The sequence below is a fragment of the Ictalurus furcatus genome, chromosome 12, assembly GCF_023375685.1.
Source record: "Ictalurus furcatus strain D&B chromosome 12, Billie_1.0, whole genome shotgun sequence".
In the NCBI taxonomy this organism is placed as follows: domain Eukaryota; kingdom Metazoa; phylum Chordata; class Actinopteri; order Siluriformes; family Ictaluridae; genus Ictalurus; species Ictalurus furcatus.
In genome coordinates this window covers 12,033,666-12,054,529 of record NC_071266.1, presented here as the reverse complement: position 1 = coordinate 12,054,529, position 20,864 = coordinate 12,033,666, and the positions used below count along the sequence as shown (strand labels likewise).

Here is a 20,864-nt window from a genome sequence, read left to right as displayed (position 1 = left end):
ATTGACAGCAACAAATTACAGAGCACAGAAAAAAAGGAGAGAGGCTGCAGGCCTAGTACCATAATTAGATTAGAAAGTGTGTCAGTGGAACACACACACACACACACACACACACACACACACACACACACACAGTGCAGCCCACATCTACACTATCAGTAAAACAATTAGGTACACAATTATAACGTAAGTGAGAACAGGAAGTTGTAACTATAAATGGGTAAGCAAGGGCGTAGATTTGATTTTGACATTGGTGGGGGAATAAAATCAATCAATAACGTGCTTATTCAAAGCTTTCATTTCAAACACACATGGATGAACCGTACAGTACATCAGCCTATCATTTATCACAATACTGGATCTCACTACTAACATATCACTGGATCTCACTACTAACATATCATCATGTCATTGTGCGACCTCACCTGTGACCCTGTCTCCCCACCTGCCTCACTTCCTGCTCTGTCCGAGATACTACCTGGCAGGACTGCTTCTGTCACCTGACCTGACAACATAACACATTGATGCATAATGATAACGAGTCTTTATTGATCACATATTTATATGCACAGTGAAATTGTTTTCTTCACATACCCCAACATGTTAGGAAGTTGGGGTTAGAGTACAGGGTCAGCCATGATACAGCAACCCTGGAGCAGAGAGGGTTAAGGGCCTTGCACAAGGGGGCAGCTCGGCAGTGCTGGGGCTTGAGCCCCTAACCTTCCGAACAGTAACCCAGAGCCTTAACCACTAAGCCACCGCTGTTTCATGATGCATGCCACATGAACATTGAGGAACATTTATTTTTTTGAGGAAATTATTTTAAGTGATTGACACTTTGATTTGTTGTAAAGTAGCTCCTAATGACAGCTCGTGTGTGTGTGTGTGTGTGTGTGTATGTTTGGCAATTAGGCTAATTTAGTGATATGCTGAGTCAGGATGGTGGCCAAAAAAAGAAAGGTGGGCATTAGGAGCTACTTTACAATAAGTCAAAGTGTACATACACAAACTAATGTTTAGGCTTGCCACTCATCCCGTTAATACAGGATTGTCATGTATTGAGAAAATACACTGTCCCTGAATCAATATTGACACGACTGATTTGTCCTGTATTTTGGTGCACAGACAAGAACTGCTGGTATAAGGATGGTGTCTTCCTCACGTAACGGTAGCCTGCATGATACGGATCTAGTTGACGGAGCTTTGACGCTTCGTACAACCGGATATAACTACAGCCTCTCACATGTTTGTAAGAAACAGCAAAGCCAATCCTATTAGCGATGTGGGTTAGGGAAGCAGGACTCGTAGTAGAGAATGAGATCTGTTAACTGTTTGTGAACCACAAATTGTGCTGCTGCCTGTCTTGGCCAGGACGCTCTTGTAAAAAAAATTCTTAATCTCAATGAGACTTTTCCTGGTTAAATAAAAAACTTAATACAAACCGCGAGACACCGACAGACGACAGTGGTTATATATATATATATATATAAATGTATTGTAAGTGTTTAATCAAAATTATTGCTAGGGACAATTCAGTACTCGCTGGATATTGGTAGGGACATGTCCCTAGTGTCCCTACTGAAGTTGACGCTCCTGGTAAAAAGCATCATTCTTTAATAAATTAATAATTAAAATTCGTAATCCTCTAAAATTGCTGTGCAGTAAGACAAATAAAACCCTTAGAGACATGTGCCATTGTTGATTATTTTCATACAACTGCATGACATGCATGAGTGTTTTGTCCTATACACAGAGTTTGCCAGAGTCTGTGTGTCAGTGTGTGACGGTTAGCGCTTCTGATGTTAAATAATCTTCACTGCCTAATTTTTAAGGAGGTACGTTAACTCATTCTGAATTCGGATGGGTCCATTACCTCACCTACTTCCTGTATAGCCCATGTGACATCACGCCATTGAAAACATTCTGAAAACATCAAAAACAACAAAAAAACACACACAAAGATTTTCATCTGAACACCAACATCATAATTTCATCTCCAGTCCGTACGGAAGTTCGCGCTACAATACGCTGCTCCGTTTCAGACCTGTTTTATAGCACGTCTCGTCCTCGCCATTTGTCCACACGTCTTGACGGCTGTTTCATTATTGTTAAGTTTGGTAGAGAGTTGATGTAGATGTAGGCTTCATCAGTGGAATTTGTATAGAAATCATTGAAATGTGACACAAATTACTTTAACCCTTGTGCGTCAGGTGAAAAAAGTTACACATAGGTCCATAGAGGACAAAAATGTCTATGTCCAAAAAAATTATATTATATATTAATATTTTTTTCCACTTGCACTGAGGTCATTTTTTTTTCTTTTTTACCAGCATCAGTTCTAATAATAATTACCAAACATTCAATCATTTTCAGATTTGTAATCCTGTAAATGCTGGTTTGCCACATCATGTTTTTTTTTTATGTAAAAAAAAAAAAAGAAAAATAGTAATTATTTTCCATATACTAAATGCTAAGCAGAATTTATTTTCTTTGATTATTACAGTCTTTGATATGTCAATGATTAACAACAACATTCATTTTGACGCATTCATATTTTTTATGCAGTGTCAGATTTTTTATTAAAACCTATTACTCAGGTCCGTAAAGGACAAAAATTGTTAAAACTGTTATAGACATATTATATATATATATATATATATATATATATATATATATATATATATATATATATATATGTATATATATATATATATATATATAAATATTTTTTTTTCCACTTTCACTGATTTAGATTTTTTTTTACCAGCATCAGTTCTGATCATAATGACCAAACATTCATTCATTTTCAGAATTTTAACCCTTTAAACACCAGTTTCTTTACATAATGCAAAAATCTTCTAAGCCCAGTAATCTTCTCTGACTCATACACGAGGTGGGATTTGTGATTTCTAGTATAATATAATTTCTTTCTTTCAAACTGTTCACACATAAAATTTTCAGTACACATATACAAACCATAACTCTGTTATCCGCACAAACACACCCACATCCACACAACTACAGCTGCATCATTTATTTAGTTGGTCTGCAGTTCTCTATAATACAGCAGAATCAGGAAAAAGGAAAAGCATGTCTTTTCCCAAGAGGCTAAACCTGAGAAAATACTACACATGTCAGAAAATTCAATGTTTTGAAACAAAATAAAAGCCTATTAACACAGAATGAATGATTTTATGCTTAAACGTCACAGGGATTAAATATTGCAGCTTCAGTGGGGACATTTTTGTCCTTAAGGTCCTGAGTGTAACTATTTTGTCACCTAGTTTTAAATAGATTTATGAAATTAAATTAGGGTGAAATATTAAAATTCTAATAAAAATACACACCTTTTGCAAAATTTATGCTGTTTGCATTAATACAGACAAAATGCTAAAAAAAAAAAGAAGAAAAAAAGACAAAAATGTCCATAAGGACACACAAGGGTTAAAAAAATAAAAAATACCGGACAGGTTTGTTTATAAGTTATCAACCTGAGCAACACTTGGAAATAATACATATTTTTTTAAAAAAAGAAACATTATATATAATTTGCTGCATTGATTTAGCATGTGTGTCACCAAGACAATTGGTTCATGCAATTTAACTGAGTGAACATATATTTTTTTTAATTTGCTATACAACTTGCAGGGTTTTTTGTGGGAAACTACTGAATAGGCAAAATCGCGATTGCAGGAATTAGTTTTGCACGGTCTTCCGCAGTGACGTTTGTTGGTAAACGAGACTTTTAAGCTGTACTCGTGTTCGACGCATGTGAATAGAAGAGGGATTTGGCTGAATGCGCGTTGTGATGACGTCACATGATGCGTTTTGGCCCAAATCTGTGGAAAATCTGTGGTAATTTAAAAAAATTGCAAGCTCCTCTAAATATTGTAGAGTCTACTTGATTTTGCATTCATTTCTGCGATCACAAAATCATGGAGGAACTGATTTTAAAACCTGTTCCTGGTTTGTCCATCCTCCTCTTGTTTGGGAGTGAGGCGAAGTCGACGAAGGTGTGTAAAAATCCAAATTGGGCAAGAGAGAAGATTTTGAATCCTGATGATGCCACAGCAATTTGTGGCTGGAAGTCAAGACAGTGTAATTGTCCTTGCTCTCTGGGTGGGAGGGGCATGTTCTCTCTCCCCTGTCAATCACAGCAACACCAGCCAATCATAGGTGCTTGTTGAGTTGCACATATGTGGAAGAGGGTAGACAGCACTTTCCTCTGAGTGTTGTCTGAGGAGCCGCCAGTTGCGTTACGTGTTTCAGAGAACGCATGTGTTCACCTTCATCCTGGTAGCTGTCGTATGATAGGTGGAGAGCTGGCTGGTGGGTGGGAATCGGCCAAGTCCAAAATTATAGAAAAAATGGAGGAGGGATTCCATACTATACCTTTACAAAAGTGAATATAACCTGACTACACACACTGCAAATCCACAAACACACACAACAAACACACAAACACACAAACACACAGGAAGCAGAAGAGGAAAAAACCCAGCGAAGCAGCACAAAACAAAACCAACAACCTGGACTGAATTTAAAGGAGGAATTTAAAAAAATAATGACAAGAAGAAAAAAGCAGTTGAAAGGAAAAGCAGGAAGAAGGGCATCAGACTAATGGAATCAGCGGCGAGGGTCTGGTTACGAGCAGATCAGATTGCTCACGGAGAATTAAAGATGAAGAAAGGAAAAAAAACACGCTGCAAAGAGTGGGAGTGGGGGGGGGGGCGGGTGGACAGAACAATCAAATATATCTGAAAAACGCACTTGTGACCTGCGGTCGCTTTCAGTTCTCGTATTTTTTAATTGAGTGATTTCATCCGGTTTTCAGTGAAATAAACATGTTACAGACGGCCGCGATCGGGATCAGAGCAAAACGATCGATTCTTATCGAATTATCCGTCATTTCCTGTTATTAAACTTCACTCTCACATCAAACGAAGAATCGGATTTACGGCTCTACTTTAAAACCACAGGGACATAAACAGCCCCAGCACAGTGTTTCCTATCAGAACTGGTTCCAAAACTTTTTAAGAGGATAAGAACACTTCATTTTCTGAATGTTCTCTAAATGTTCTTTAAATATTTTATCAAATTTGCTACAAAACATTCTCTAAATATTCTCTAATGTATTCTTAAAGAACCTTTTCCCCCCCAAGAGCGTACCAAGTACCACTAGTAATAATGATACTGTTTAATTTATGTAGCGCCTTTCCAGAGCTCAAGGACGCTTTACAATAGTAAAACAATGATACAAAAACAATGAACAATCGTGGACAAACACAAACTGTGAAAAGCAATCAAACCCAGAAAACGAAAAACATGGTACAGATAGTACAGTCACTGAGAAAAATGCGCAGCAACACATTAGGACAGATAACATTGAGAAAACAGATACGTTTTAATTGGGATTTGAACTTGGAGATGAATGTGATGCTGCAAAGAGTCAGAAGGAGTGAATTCCAGATTTTGGGTGCAGCTACACTGAAAGACCTGCCACCCATGGTAGAGAGATGAGATCTAGGGACAGAGAGGAGTCCGAGTCCAGAGGACCTGAGAGAGCAGGTTGGGCTGTAGTTCACTAAGATAGAAAGGTTCCAAACAGTGAAGTGATTTAAATGTAAGCAGGATTATTTTATATTTAATGCGAAATGAAACCGGTAGCCAATGCAGTTCAGACGAGATTGGCGTAATGAGAGTTGAGCACTTGGTATGTGTACGAAGTCTTGAATATATTGCATATTTTTTTTGAATATATTGCAGCCTAGCAATAGAATTAGCAGGTAAACCAATGAGGAGAGCTTTGCTATAATCAAGATGTGAATATATAAATGCATGAACCAGTGTTTCAGTGTCTTTGGGGCTAATGAAGGGACGAAGGCGAGCAATGTGACGAAGGTGAAAGAAACCATGTTTATATGAGCTTCAAAGGTGAGAGAGGGATCAAAGATGATGCCTAAATTTTTTACAGTTTTAGATGGTTTAATGAGAGTACGATCAATGTCACAAGTAAGGTCATAAAGGATATTTTTAATAATTGCTGGTGTTCCAAAAATAATGATCTCGGTTATGTCCATAGTCAGTTTTAAAAAACTGGAGTTAAGCCATCCTTTTATTTCATTTACACATGCTGATAGTGGTCCGGTGGGGAGAGTGGGAGCAGATCTAAAAGCTTTACAGATTTGAATGTCATCAGCATAACAGTGGTAACTGAAACCGTGGCGGAAAATAAGTTGACCCAAAGGCGTTTATATATATATATATATATATATATATATATATATATATATATATACATATACATATATATATATATATATATATATATATATATATATATATATATAATGAATAGTAGAGGTCCAAGAACCAATCCCTAAAGGACACCTAATTTCACACATACAGTAAACAATTTATAATCCTGCATAGAAATGTAAAACTGTCTATACGTGAGATATGAAGTAAGCCAGGAAAGAGCAGCAACCGTGACACCAACATCCAAGAGGTGGGAGAGAAGTAAGTCATGATAGACAGTATCAAAAGCAGAACTAAGATCGAGTAATAGAAGAATAGAAAGAGAACCGGAGTCGCTAGAGAGTAATAGGTCATTCACAACAATTTCGAGGGCAGTTTCAGTACTATGGAGAAGACGAAAGCCAGATTGAAAGGGATCAAAGCGATTATTTTGAGCAAAGAATGACTGTAGCTGGGAGGCAACAGTATTTTCCAGCATTTTCAAAATGAAAGTTTTTAAGTTAGGTTTTTTAAGAACTGGTGTCACTGCCGCAGTTTTAACTGGTAGAGGGAGAGACGTAGAAGCTAAAGATCTGCTTATGAAGTGAGAAATAGGTGCAGAGAGGACAGTATGATGGCATGTGAGGAGAAATGTTGGAGCAGGATCAAGGTGGCAGGATGAAGAACTGGATTTCAGTATTAAGTCACTGATAGAAGAGGGGTTTGTAGGAGTAAAGATAGACAATTGTTGAGAAGCGTGGTCAGGCAGAAAACTAATATCGGCCTTGCCTATAAAGCACTGGCAGACAGGATTCAAATTTTCCTGGTAATAATTCAGGAAAGCGCAACAGAACTCTCACATGCGTGAACATCATGACCTGGGGGTTGGGTGAGCTTATTGATTGTGTCAAACAAAACCTTAGGCCACACTGGAAAGGCCTTAGTGCTTGCTTCATTGATCATTGTGGAAACATAATTACACCGCGAAGAGTTCAGAGCAGTTTTGTATGTGTTGAGGTGATCAATGAGAGCTAGATGATCAACAGTAAGACCAGTTTTCCTATAAAGCCTCAAGATGTCTACCAATGACTTTTAAGGCCCGGAGCTCAGGTGTATACCAGGGGGAAGTGTGGGAGGAGGGGACAGGCCTGGTCTTAATAGGAGCATGCTTATGCAAAATATCAGAAATAACAGAGTGGTATTTTGAGAGTTTCATTAAAGGACAGGAAATATCTAAAACATCAGAAATGGGAGCAAAAGCAATGGGAGCAGAGAGTGTGGCATCAACAGATTTAAGGTCCCGATAGGAAATCATGTACATTTACATTTATTCATTTAGCAGATGCTTTTATCCAAAGCGACTTACAAATGAGGAAATACAAGCAAAGCGATATATCAAGCGGAGAACAATACAAGTAGTGCAACCATACAAGATTTATAATTGAGTTCTAGAGAAGCAAAGTGCACAGAGTAGAGGTGTAAGAGCCAGAGTAAGTTTTTATTTTTATTATTATTATTATTTTAATAAATAATGTGCGGTTGGCATTTTAGGGGTTAGTTACGTGTTCACAGAAGAAGTAGGTCTTTAGCTGTTTTTTGGAGATAGTGAGAGATTCTGTGGTCTGGATTGAGGTTGGAAGTTCATTCCACCACTGAGGGACAGTTAGTGTGAAGGTTCTGGAAAGGGAACATTCTATATCATTGTGTTACTACATTTCTTTTGAGCAGGTAGACTGAGTCTAAATTCAATGAGCTTACTGATCAGAGATGCTGGTGTCAAAAGTGGAGACTGAAGCAATATCAAACCCAGATGTACAGATTAAATCAAGAGTATGATCATGGATGTGAGTAGAAAAAGTCACATGATGAGTCAGATTGAAACAGTCAAAAACAGACAATAGTTGAGATGAGTTCGAGCACACTGTATACACATGAATATTAAAGTCACCAAGCAGGAGGACAAATGATGACGAAGCGCAGGCAAGAGTTAGCAGTTCACTGAGTTCGGGAAACAAAGTCAGACTGAGCCTTAGGAGGAAGATATAGTAGAATAATTGTGAGAGGACAATGAAAATCAATCTTCAGTACCATATATTCGAATGTATTAGTGTTGTGAAAATCAAGTTGCGCGAGATGCAAATCATTTCGACAGATGACAGCAAGGCCACCCCCCTTGCCACGGAGACAGTCTGGACAGGTGTCTATATCCATCTGGTGTAAGGAGGTTCAGCTGCAAGTAATCACTGGGTACTTGGCAGGTTTTGACGTGTAGTAACATATCAAAGTTTTTGTCAGTGATTATTTTGTTGAGGTATGAGGCTTTATCTGAGATGGAGCGGCAGTTCAGAAGAGCAAAATGACGATGTGAAGCATCTACTAAGAACTTAAATGTTAAGCTCCTGACAGGTAGGTACAGGTATAAAAAGAAAATAATGAGTAATAATTTAGAGTTAGTGCAGCATACCTACCCAGTCAATACACACTCTCAAGATCAAAGGGTTCGTCGAGGGTTTGTTGGATAACTATGGGTTCTTAGTTTCCTAAAAAACTTTCTTCAGGGGAGCATTAAAAAATCTTAGAAAACAAAAATCTCTACTTGAGATCGTAAAAAGTGTGTACTGGATAATTAAGGGTTCTTGGCTTTCAAAAAAGGTTCTTCAAAGGTTCTATAAAATGTTCATTCGATAATTAAAGGTTCTTTGTTTAAAAAAAAAAGTGTTCTCCAAGGGTGAATTAGATTAATATGGTTTTGTGTCTTCTAGAACAAAACCACTTCATGGGTTCTTTAAGGGTGTACTGGATAATTAAGGGTTCTTGGCTTTAAAAAGGCTCTTCAAGGGTTCTTTAAAAGGTTAATTGGGTAATTTCTTTCTTTCTCTCAACCGTTATTTCCCACTCGATCACAGTCCCTCCCTCTTGCTCCCTTTCTTTTTTCTTTCATCCTTTATTTCTTATTCTATCTTTCAGTCCCACCTCCCTCTCTCTCTCTCTGTCTCTCTCTCTATACTTCTCTCTCTGTCTCTCTCTCTCTCGTTTATGAGCTGCAGTGTCTGACATGATGCAGAGGCAATCCGTAATGGGTGTGTCTATATCTCTGTGTGTGTGTGTGTGTGTCGATGCCTGTCTCTCATTGCAGTAAGCAAAGATTACGTAACACACAGCCAAGCAGCAGAGATGAGAGAAAAACCCCACACTGAGAGCTGAAATCTGCTTCATCGCTCTCTCTCTCTCTCTCACACACACACACACACACACACATGCACACACACACACACGCACACACCTTTACCCATCTTTTAGCAAATGAGTCATTTCTAAAGAACTCAGTTGTATTGTTCAATTATTTAAAATAAAATATCTTTGGTTTGTTTTATAGACACATGAATTATTACTCTCTCTCTCTCAATCACAAACACATACACACACACACACACACACACACACCTTCAACGCTCTTCTTTCATCCTCCAGCACCTGTAAAGAGAGAGACAGAGAGATGTCATTAAAGCTGAACAGCATTAAGTGATCTTTCGCTACGTTAATGACATGCTAATGTCATTAACAATTTAGCCCCATTAGGTTTGTGGCTGCACTCTTAATGCTTCGAGGGTAACGAGGAACAGTGTGTAAGGTATGTACAGTTTGTGCAGTGTGTAAAGTGTGTACAGTTTGTACAGTGTGTAAGGTGAGTACAGTTTGTGCAGTGTGTAAAGTGTGTACAGTTTGTACGGTGTGTAAAGTTTGAACAGGAAATGGATCCTATGGAGCTTCTAAGAGCTGAAACCCAATCTGTCTCCAGCAGTAACATTTACTCTAATGGCTTTCATACTTTCCACTCTCTCTCTCGCTGTCTCTCTCAACTCCTTTTCTGGCACAAACGTTAGATTAGATTATTGACAAAGCAAATATCACATGGAAAATGCAACGTTAATAATAAGTTAATATAATAAGATTAATTAGGAATTGAGGAAAAAAATTCTCTCTCTCTCTCTATCTATCTCTCTCTACCTAATTCAGTTCATCAGTTCTTTATTAGCATGAATGTTATAAATCACATTGTTGCCCAAGCAAATAGTACAGGTAGATTAGAACACAATTGATATATTTATAGATTACACATACAGTACATCAGCGTTTATGCATAAACACAAACAAACAAACAAGAACAATAAACAGGTCAGTATATGACAGAAGCCAACCAACGGCAACAACCATGTCTGTCAGGTTTGTTAACCATGTCGGTGTCTGTTGGTGTTGGTCGGCGTTTGTTTTCACAGACTGAACATGTTCAATCGGCATATGTTGGCTCGTTTTAAAGTCTGAGCAGTGTGGTATGATTTTCCAACAAACTCCGACATAATCTGAACTGGGAACGAACCAGTGTCATGACAATGAGGCAAGCGTCCCTGCAAACCCCATAGAAACAAAAGGCCGTGCGCAAGGTGCTGGGAGCACATACTTTTAAATAACGTTTCCATGTATTTTTTTCTTGCACGGCAAAAAGTTGGATTTTTCATAAAACTTGCCTTGGGTCTGATCACTGTCTGCAAAACTAAAAGACCAATAAAATATCAAACTTTGTGGCTATCTAACACGAGACTAGGCTAGTTAGGTGTGACTAGCCAAGTGGAGGCACAACTAATCTGTCACTGTATGGGTTTAGCTGCTACAGAGCCATGCAAAGTACATTATCTGTCCTTACACACCTTGTTTTCCTGCTCAGCGTCACAGGATGTTAGCGTTTCAGTTTCATTTCCCTCTTCGTCTTTTCAGGTGAAGAATGATACGTAAACGACACACTAGTAATAGTAACATTTTGATTGTGGTAAAAGGATCCTCTATTTTTAAACCAGTCTGACTTTAAAAAAGTGTGCTGGTGTGTGTTGGGGGCAGAGCAAACATGACAGTCGTGTTTCCCACCATTCTAAATCCAACAGCCGGCGTCTGATGGTGCAGTGTGAACCGGGCTTTAAAGAACAAAGAAGGACTTTTGAATCCATTTTGTGGTGGAAATTTAGACAAACACCAGTAGACTCGTCCTCTCAGATGAAATTTTATTACAGAAAGAGATGAATACAGGATAGAAGATGAGTGCGCTCTGAAGCACTCGTCTCTCAAATGCACTATATAAGTTTAAAATAAGAAGAGCTGGACATCTGCGAGTCTCGAAAAGGGAGTTTTAGGAGGTTTGAGCCAGTTTGGTGGTTTCAAGGTCTTAGCAGATGTGCAGACATTCCTGAAGACAATAGCATGTCTGTGTCAATGTAAGAGGAAAGAACATTCTGTACTGATCTCCATGACATGACCGCAAGTGGCATTATTCACTGATGAACATGAACAGAGTGAACAGAGCTATTACAAAGTAAGAAATTAATCATTTTCCTCACAATTTATAGTTACAGTTATCATAGTGGAACATCTATGGATGTTCGCTTATGATATAGCAGCTATAAACAGCTGTGCCTTCTCTTTTTCTTTCTCTTGCTCTGTCCTAAAGACAACTTAAAGTTACAGCTTTACCTCTGACTGTTACAAAGCGCTGACACTGGAGACTCCTTCCATAAATGTTAAACAAACATCTCCTTACCTCAAGAAAACATCACTACATAGACCGTTTTTAAAATAAAATCAGTTTATGTGGACGAGTGTCTGTGATCACGCTGTTACTATAGAAACGATAACGGATTAGAACAGCGCATTAATATAGAAAATTAGTCCACACTTTCTCTTCTGACTAATCACAATCCAGGCTTCAAGAGGAGATAAACTGAAGGAGCTCAGAAAATGCTAACTCAGCCGCCCCGAAGCCGTTTCATCGCAGCGCTCACTCTATAAGCCTTCGGTAAGGTGTAATGGTGATGTATAGCTCCATTAAATAATTTCTTATCATTTCTCTTCTCTTATTTTCTTCTTCTCCTCCTTCCCTCTTTGCTCCTCATCATGTCCTCCTTACTGTTCGATCACCTCGTGTTTACTTTCTTTTCATTTTGCTTCCTCTCATCCTTCTTCTCCTTTATTAGCCGTTCTCGTTCCATCTCTTCTCTTTCGATCTCCTTTTTTTTTTACCTTTTTATTCTCGCCTTCTTATCTCTTCCCCTGTTATCATTTCTTATTATATTGTTCCAGCATCTTACTGGCCATCCGTGTCCCTACTCAGTGTCATCGGACACTGAAAAACCCACATCAGCTGGACACTGCTTGTAAGGGTAGGGTTCACAGGTGGGGTTTAGCGGATGTACGACTTGTATAGAACCCTAACAACATCATACTCATATGTGATAATCGTCCAGTGATGGTTTTGGGCACATCACGCATCAAGGTCATGACTGTAAAGCCAGACGGAACACGGCGTAATGACAACGAACAGCTTGCTCAGCTCGTCTGACTCGCAGTGTAACTGTATCTCAGGTGGCTCAGTGTGTGTGTGTGTGTGTGTGTGCGTGTGTCTATAAAAAAAAGATATCATTAAACCAGGAAACTGTTCAAATGCTCTCCATCTTTTTTTAGTTTCATTTCGTGTGTGTGTGTGTGTGTGTGTGTGTGTGTGCAGTTAAATATCTCTTTATGGATCCATGAGGCTTTGATCTAATATTAAAATTTCACACTAAAGAGCACACGCATGCACACTCGAGAGCATCTTTCTGCATCTTGTACATAATCTTGGTTTTGCTTGTGTGTCTATGTGAAACTAGGTGTGTGATGTTCCTATATTCCTATATAAGATTTTCCTATAATGATGTAATATCCACAAAAATGGTGTGAGTTAGCGAAGTTTCTAAATCCAATTTATAACCACGTAGCTTCAGTATCAAAAAAGGAAACACGAACTAATTGATAAACATTCGATTTTCCGCTAAACGCGGATACGAGGTTCACGAGTCAGCCATATGTTAGCCCTGAAGTAAAAACAGTTCAACTTTCAACATAACGCTTTTATAATGAGATAAGCTTCAGGGCGTACAGCTGTCTGACCTGCTGAATCCATGAAGAGGCCGAGAGGTTTCACGGCCAGATGTTTAGCTGAGCTGTTGTTTGCTGTAGGAGGATTTATAAATTTAGTTTTTGCATTCCGGTTTTTCTTCTCCCTCTCTCTCTCTCTCTCTCTCCATCATCAAGTTAAGCATAAACGTGTCCAAATCTCATTCCTTTAGCTCACTTTTTTGTTCAGGATGTAAAATAATATCTTTGGCTCTTTAGTTGTGCAATTCTGATTGGTCAGGAGGTGTTGATGAATTTTCTAGGAGGTAGCGCAGGTTTATATTAATCCGCTTCTTCTAATATGTTAACGTTTCTATAGTAACAGCTCGTTCCCAGGGACTCGTACTCTGGACGCTCCACATAAACGTTTATACAAGGAGTCTCCAGTGTCAGAGGTGAAACTGTGACTTTAAGCTTTACGACGTGTTCAGGACAGACATGTTGATGCTTCTTCGCAGTTTCTAGGTAACACGACATGCTGCGTTCTTGCTAGAGAGAGAAAAAAGAGAGGCTGCTGAGGGAACGGCTGTTTACAGCTGCTATAATGTAAGTGACAACATGAGCTAACGTGTTTGGCGAACATTATATGTGACTACAAAAGGATAAAAAAAAAGGATTAAACATTGTTGTAAGAGGATTGAAACGGTTCAGTACTCAGTATTTTTTTATGTCACAGCACCACACACACCCACACACACTGTTTATTACTAACACACTCGTGCATATGAGCAATGCTAATAATGGAGTAAGAGCAACACCACTAGTAACCTAATCCTCAACCGAACGGTCAGTGTTGTTGAGATTTGTAGAGGATGGAGCTATTCAGAACAAAAACGATAGCATTATCAAGGAGGTTCCCGTCTACAGCATGGGTACTCACTAAATAACCACAAAACCACATGTGGAGAGAATACGAGGACATCCGAGACGACTGTGAGCACACAGCACAGACAGCTGGAAGACGATCTCTCTCTCAGCAGAGGAAAAACAACTTACAGGCTGTACGATAAAATCTCCAGTGTTCCCCCCCTCACACACACTGGCATGTGTGTTGGCTGGCATGTTGACAGCTGGCTGACTCCACATGCTCGACCATATACTGGGGAAATAAAATCCGAATAAAACGAGTACATGACCAGAATGCACATGTGTACCAGTTGTAGAAGCAACATGGAGATGCGATCGCTTCTGTACCTTATCATATCTAAAAGTACTTTACATTTGCTTGTCCGAGGAACGAATGTGTGGTGCAAATCGTATACACTTTATGGACATCAATCCATCTAAAACGGTTCAATTTACTACTGTTTAGCTCTAAGAGGGTTAATGCAGCAAGGCAAGACTTGCATTATTCAGTTATGGAGCAAACAAACTTTGTCAGACCTCACACTGGAAATGCATAAATGCTCATTTCAAAAGCCTTGTGGATGGACTGAAGGATGGTTCTTAAAATGTCGAAAACAGACAAAAACGTGATGCAACAGAACAGCGTCCACCCTATAACTGGGTTCGAACCCTGACGAAGCCACAGCCACAGCAAGAGAGTGTCACGAAAGTGTAATTGGCATTCACATGCTCTTAGAGTGGGAGGGGCATACTCTCTCACTCCCCTTCGATCACAGCATCACTAGCCAATCATAACTGTCTGTGAGATCATGTATGAGTGTGTTAGATGCGGGGGTTGTTTTCACATGTTAAACGTTAACCTCCCCGTTTGGTAGCTATCGTATGTATAATATAAAACCAACATGGAGACAAGAGAGCTGTCTATGGGAGAGAAGCAAGCCATTATGAAGCTAGGAAAAGAGGGAAAATCTATCAGAGGCATTGCACAAACATTGGGCATAGCCAATACAACAATTTGGAATGTCCTGAAAAAGAAAGAAACCATGGTGTACTGACAACCAGACATCGAATGGTTTCAGCCAAGGAAAAGAACAACAGTTGATGACAGAATCATTGTGAGAGCTGTGAAGAAAAACCCAAAAACAACAATCAGTGACTTAATGCATTCGATTTTCTCTGTATATTGTTACACTGTTTTACCGAAGTCAGAAGTTCAGCGTTTGATGTACAGCACAGGTGTTAAAACGGAAAGACGAGTGTATCGATCAGAGCGGGAAAAGCAGAACGGAGGAGTGTGTTCTCCTGCAGCATGGAAGATCATTACAAAGCCTGCCACGGCATGATAGACTATCACCTTTACTCCTCATAACAACACTCTCTTGCACACACACACAGACACACACACATACACACACACACACAGACACACACACACAAAACACATTTATTTTTATGTATTTGTTTTCCTTTCAATAACAAAGAACCGGTGAGTTATATATTTCACACACACACACACACACAAGACACACAAAATAATAACGCCCATAAAGATACACTGAGGCAGGGAAACACACCCACACACACAAATCACAAACTCGCATAAAACTTACAACCACCTACCCGTACCCCCCCCCCCCCCCCACACCCCTCAACACACACACACACACACATATACACACACACACGCACACACACTCGCTCTTTCTCTGCTGTAGTCAGCATTTTGCAGCTCTGGGCTACTTGAGATGCAGGTGGGTTTATTAACACACACACACACACACACACACACACACACACACACTGTGTCTCCATGGCAATCTCTTACAGGAAAAAGCTCCTTATACATTACAACTCTGTTTCTCATTTTTACTGCAGACGTGACCTGCTGTTTAGTTCTTCAGTTTTAATAAGTAACACACACACACACATACACGCACACACACGCACACGCACACACACACACACACAGAGATTGCTGGAATCCTGACTCTGCATATATGTGTACATATACAGACTTGCACATGCACAAACATAAACACAGATGGATGCAAACATCTCCATACACAGGATTTATGCATTAATAATAATCTCTCTCTCTTTCTCACACACACACACACACACACACACACACACACACACACACACACACACACACACAAACGAACATATCAACAACATCTGCACACAGTCATCTGCAACATACACACAAAGATATGCAAGAAATGCCTTTCATGTTCATGTATTAACTCTCACATTCACAGAAACACTCTCCCATTCATGTATTAACTCTCACATTCACAAAATGCTCTCATATTCATGAATTTACCTCTCATTCAGAAAAATGCTCTCATATTCACAAAAAACACTCTCACATTCATGTATTAACTCTCACATTCACAAAAATACTCTCACCTTCACAAAACATGTTCTCACATTCATGGATTTACCTCTCACATTCAAAAAATACTCTCTCATTCACAAAAAATGCTCTCACTCACAAAAATACTCTCGCATTCAAAAAATACTCTCATTCACAAAAAATGCTCTCACTCACAAAAATGCTCTCACATTCATAAACATGCTCTCACATTCACAAAATACTCTCTCGTTCACAAAAATGCTCTCACATTCATAAACATGCTCTCACATTCATAAACATGACCTCACATTCAACAAAAATGCTCTCACATTCACAACGATGCTCACATATTCACAAAATGATCTCACAGTCACATATTTACCTCTCACATTCATCTATTTATTCTCACATACATACAACTTCACTTACACACAATACTGACATTCAGTAATTTATGTTGTGTTAACAAATACGTTTTTGCTAAAAAATGCTCTCACATTTAAAGATTTACCACTTGCATTCGCAAAAATACCCAGCTATATATTTTGTAATTTACCTTCCATAAGAATTTACTTTTTGCAGTTACATAAAATGCTCACACATTCTCAAATGTATCTTTCACCGTTTACTAAAATGTAAAATGGTGAATGTAAGAGCAATAAACTCTGAAAAAGAGCCTAAACAACACACACACACACACACACACACACACACACACACACACACACACACACACACTCTTACAGCTGGAGATTTTAATAAGAGCTCATTGCCTCCATGCCCTCAGGCTTATCGCAGTATGATGGCTTCCCTCAGCGCTCACCGCTGCACCCGGCACTAATTACCATTCATTAGCGCTGCTAGCAGCAAAACAGGCGCCATTACATCGAGCCTTCCACACAGCATGACTGGTCTAATATGAAACCTCTAATGATTTCATACTGATTTACTATGCAAGCGCTTTTTACCCGAGTGCTTTGAACACACTCTCATTCTCAAGCACACTGTCTCTCTCGCAATTCGTCTCTGAGTCATTCACTGATTCGTTTAATGAAACAGGGGAATCAATTTGAAAGCACAAATGAATCAAAAGACCAAAACATGCTAAAACAAGCACAACTGGTCTGATCTGTTTGATATTTCTTCTCTATGTGGTGAATCAAATGGCTCAAATAGTGACTCAATTAAAGGAGTCATTTTAAAGAATCCAATGAATCAAAAATTGATCCAATTAAAGGAGTAGTTTTAAAGAATCAAATGAATCAATTTAGTTGTAACTGCACTACTAAAGTTGTAATTAAACGATGTGAAGTTTTAAAACCCTGAGTTTAAATGTTATAAATAAAATCAAAATTAAATCAAAAAAGGGGATTCTGATTTTGTCTAAAATTCCTATATATTGTCTTTGGTAGAAAAACAAGAACTTAGCTAATAACAATGTTAATTTTAGTTTCATTTTCCCTCACTGGATTTCATCCTTAGCTTTGTATTTTTGGTTAAAATATTTTTTTTCTTTTTGTTCAACCACATAATTACATCTCTTCCTGTTTTAGTTAAACTTCGCATTTTAGTCAGTCCAAATCAGGACATTTCAGGAATCAGGAAACTCATACAATGAATCAACAAAATATTAAAAACCTACAGATGTTTACTAAATCACATGATGAGGTCGTGACTCTCTGTGGTCATTAAAATCCCAGAACACTTATGGTAAAGGAGTATGGGTATAACGCCGGTGTCCTGGCAAAATTCCCCCATTGGCTCTTATCTATCATGGTCCCCTAATAATCTCCATCTCTGAACTGGCTACATCACTCTCTCCTCTCCACTAGTAGCTGGTGTGTGGTGGGTGTTCTGGCACACTATGGCTGCCGTCGCATCATCCAGGTGGATACTACACACTAGTGGTGGTTTTTGAAGACCCCCCCGCCCCTTCTCATACTATGTAAAGTGCTTTGAGTGTCTAGAAAAATATAAATGTAACTCTAACAAAAATAATAATAATTCTGATGCAGCTGATACAGGTGTTTGTGTCTTTCTGCAATCGATCTGAAAACTTCAATTCACGTTTAATTCAATAAAGGCGACGTGTGCTTTCGGCTCGGTGAGATTCTCCGAGCTGCGTTACAGCAACATCAGTTTCCCCCAGAAGAACTCCAGGACAAGTTTTCAGCATAAATATAAATATTTCGAGTTGAGATGTGTGAGCGCTGTTGCAATGTTGGCAAACAGTGTGTGGACACATCCAAACTCCAGCGCCAAAAATAAGATATCGTGTGGGTGGAGGAACGCATCCTGGCATTCAGTGAGATGGGAGAAAGACACACGTGAACAAAAAGCAAATCCACGTGTGTGTGTGTGTGTGTGTATGTGTGTGTGTGTGTGTGTCAGCTCATAAAACTCACACTGGCGAGTCCACATGCTTCACACACTTCAGAAACAGTGAAAAGAAAAACGACAGAAATTCAGTAAACACAACAAGCAACTGATAAACTTAGTTTCAGTGTTTCATCATGATGAAATGATTTCTGCTATTTGATCATGATTATATTTACGACCATTTTGATTATTTGTACTTGACCTTGATGACTTTAAGTTGTTATATTTATTACATTATTTGATCATGTTCACATTTCTTTTTTAGTATTTGACTGTTATGGTGGGGTTTTTTTTTGGTATTTGATCGCGACTGTGTTTAGTTGTTGTTGTTTTTTTTTATTTTTTATAATTTGATGATGATAATGTTTAGCTTTTTAGTATTTCATCATGACAGTGAGTATGCTTACCTGGACAGCAATAATCTAATTATTGACCTTATTCTGAATAAGACAATATTGTGATTAAGGTGTTTACATGAGCTGCTTTTAGAATATTACTTTCATGTTCATGTTTTACATGTTATAGAACATAGATTGATTAACGGCACACGTCATTACATCACCGCGCCACGCCATCCGACGTTCCCTCCAGAATTCCACGTATCAACATACAGTTCGTCTTTGTTATGGAACCGTATAGTTTTGGGTGTTTTTATTTTTAATTTTAAAAAAGCTTCAAGTGTGGTTAATTGTTTGTCATGTTATACGTGCAAATAGACGACTGCTTGAAGCCGTGGGCTGCGTCCCAAACCACGTACTTACCTACTATATATTATTCAAAAATCCTGTATCTCGCCTACTATATAGTAGGTAAGTACGTGATTTCGGACGCAGCCTCGCTCTCTTGTTTGCCGTCAAACGGTTGAGCACTGCCGTGTATGATCGTGTCCTGTCGCAAAATGCAGTGAAAACTCACACACGACGTTAATAATGTGATTAAGGTGTTTACATGTCTGTAATGCACGTCGATAATGCGACTAAAACAGGAGTACTCCACATGTCTTAATTCCATTTGTGTTTACTCTGAGTATGACTTTAATCGGATTAAGGTAATCAATAATCGCTGTTTACATGCTAGTTTCTTAAGCAGACTATTGACTTAATCGGATTATTGACTTAATAATATCGGATTACTGTTGTCCATGTAAACATACTGAATGTTTCTTTTTTGTTTTTTGGTCATTATGATGTTTATTTTTTGGTTTTTGATCGTGATGACGTTTAGTTCTTGGTATTTGATCGTGACAGGGTTTAGTTTTTTATCATATTTAATCGTGATGATCCTCAGTTTGGGTAATTAATTGTAACGACATTTAGGATTTTGTATTTGATCTGGTTAATGATTACGGTAGTTTTATTATGTGATTGCAGTACTGTTTATTTAATCTACTCGCTTGTGACGTTAAATTTTTGTATTTAATTGTAGTGATGTTTAGTTTTTTGTAAAAAAAAAAAAAAAGATCTTGCTCCCTGAGGGAATTAAGACATTACTGTACTATGCTACTTATTGTTGAGCATTACAAATATTTCTTTAGAGCTTTACTCTCTAGAATAACAAGGTCACTCTGATCTCATTGCCACGTCTTATGGGAAAAAACACACATCATTACCGACTCTCATGGAGCATTTCGGTATCTGAGGATTCTTTATCCAATTTGTAGAGTTTGGAGCAGATCCTGTTAAACCCTGCTGCAAAGCGTATGTCTTCTCAGTCCCAACTCACCACCCTACACGGGAGATTCGCTTGGAGATTTAACCCAGATGGTCGAAAAATAAGTAAGTAAGTAAATAAATAAATGAATAAATAAATAAATAAAACCACACATGATATTATTTTCTCATGTGCTCCTTTAAAGAGGAAAAGGAAAATGGGTTTGCGTAGGAAATGACATGTCTGTATTTAAGGCCTAATCGAAAACCAAGAATTTAGTCCAATTGGTCAGATCACTCCTCATGACTGTCCATCATTCAGGTGCTCTGCTGCAAATCTACAGTGTGTATATGAAAGATGCAGTGTGTGTGTGTGTGTGTGTGTGTGTGTGTGTGTGTCTGTGTGTGTTATAACT

The 20,864-nt window shown here is 38.5% G+C and overlaps 1 protein-coding gene across 4 annotated transcripts in view; it reads right to left on the bottom strand.

The window, feature by feature from the left end:
• Nucleotides 1-464: 464 nt before the first annotated feature.
• The window catches only part of LOC128616225 (endonuclease V-like), a 40,008-nt gene continuing 19,608 nt past the window's right edge, over nucleotides 465-20,864 (bottom strand). For 3 of the 4 annotated variants that reach the window (XM_053638794.1, XM_053638795.1, XM_053638796.1), the window contains exon 9: nucleotides 6,372-9,711. The gene's annotated coding sequence lies outside the window, so the exon portion shown is untranslated. Of the gene's footprint in view, nucleotides 506-6,371; nucleotides 9,712-20,864 lie in introns of those variants that run through there. The other variant, XR_008387389.1, reaches the window with a different exon arrangement.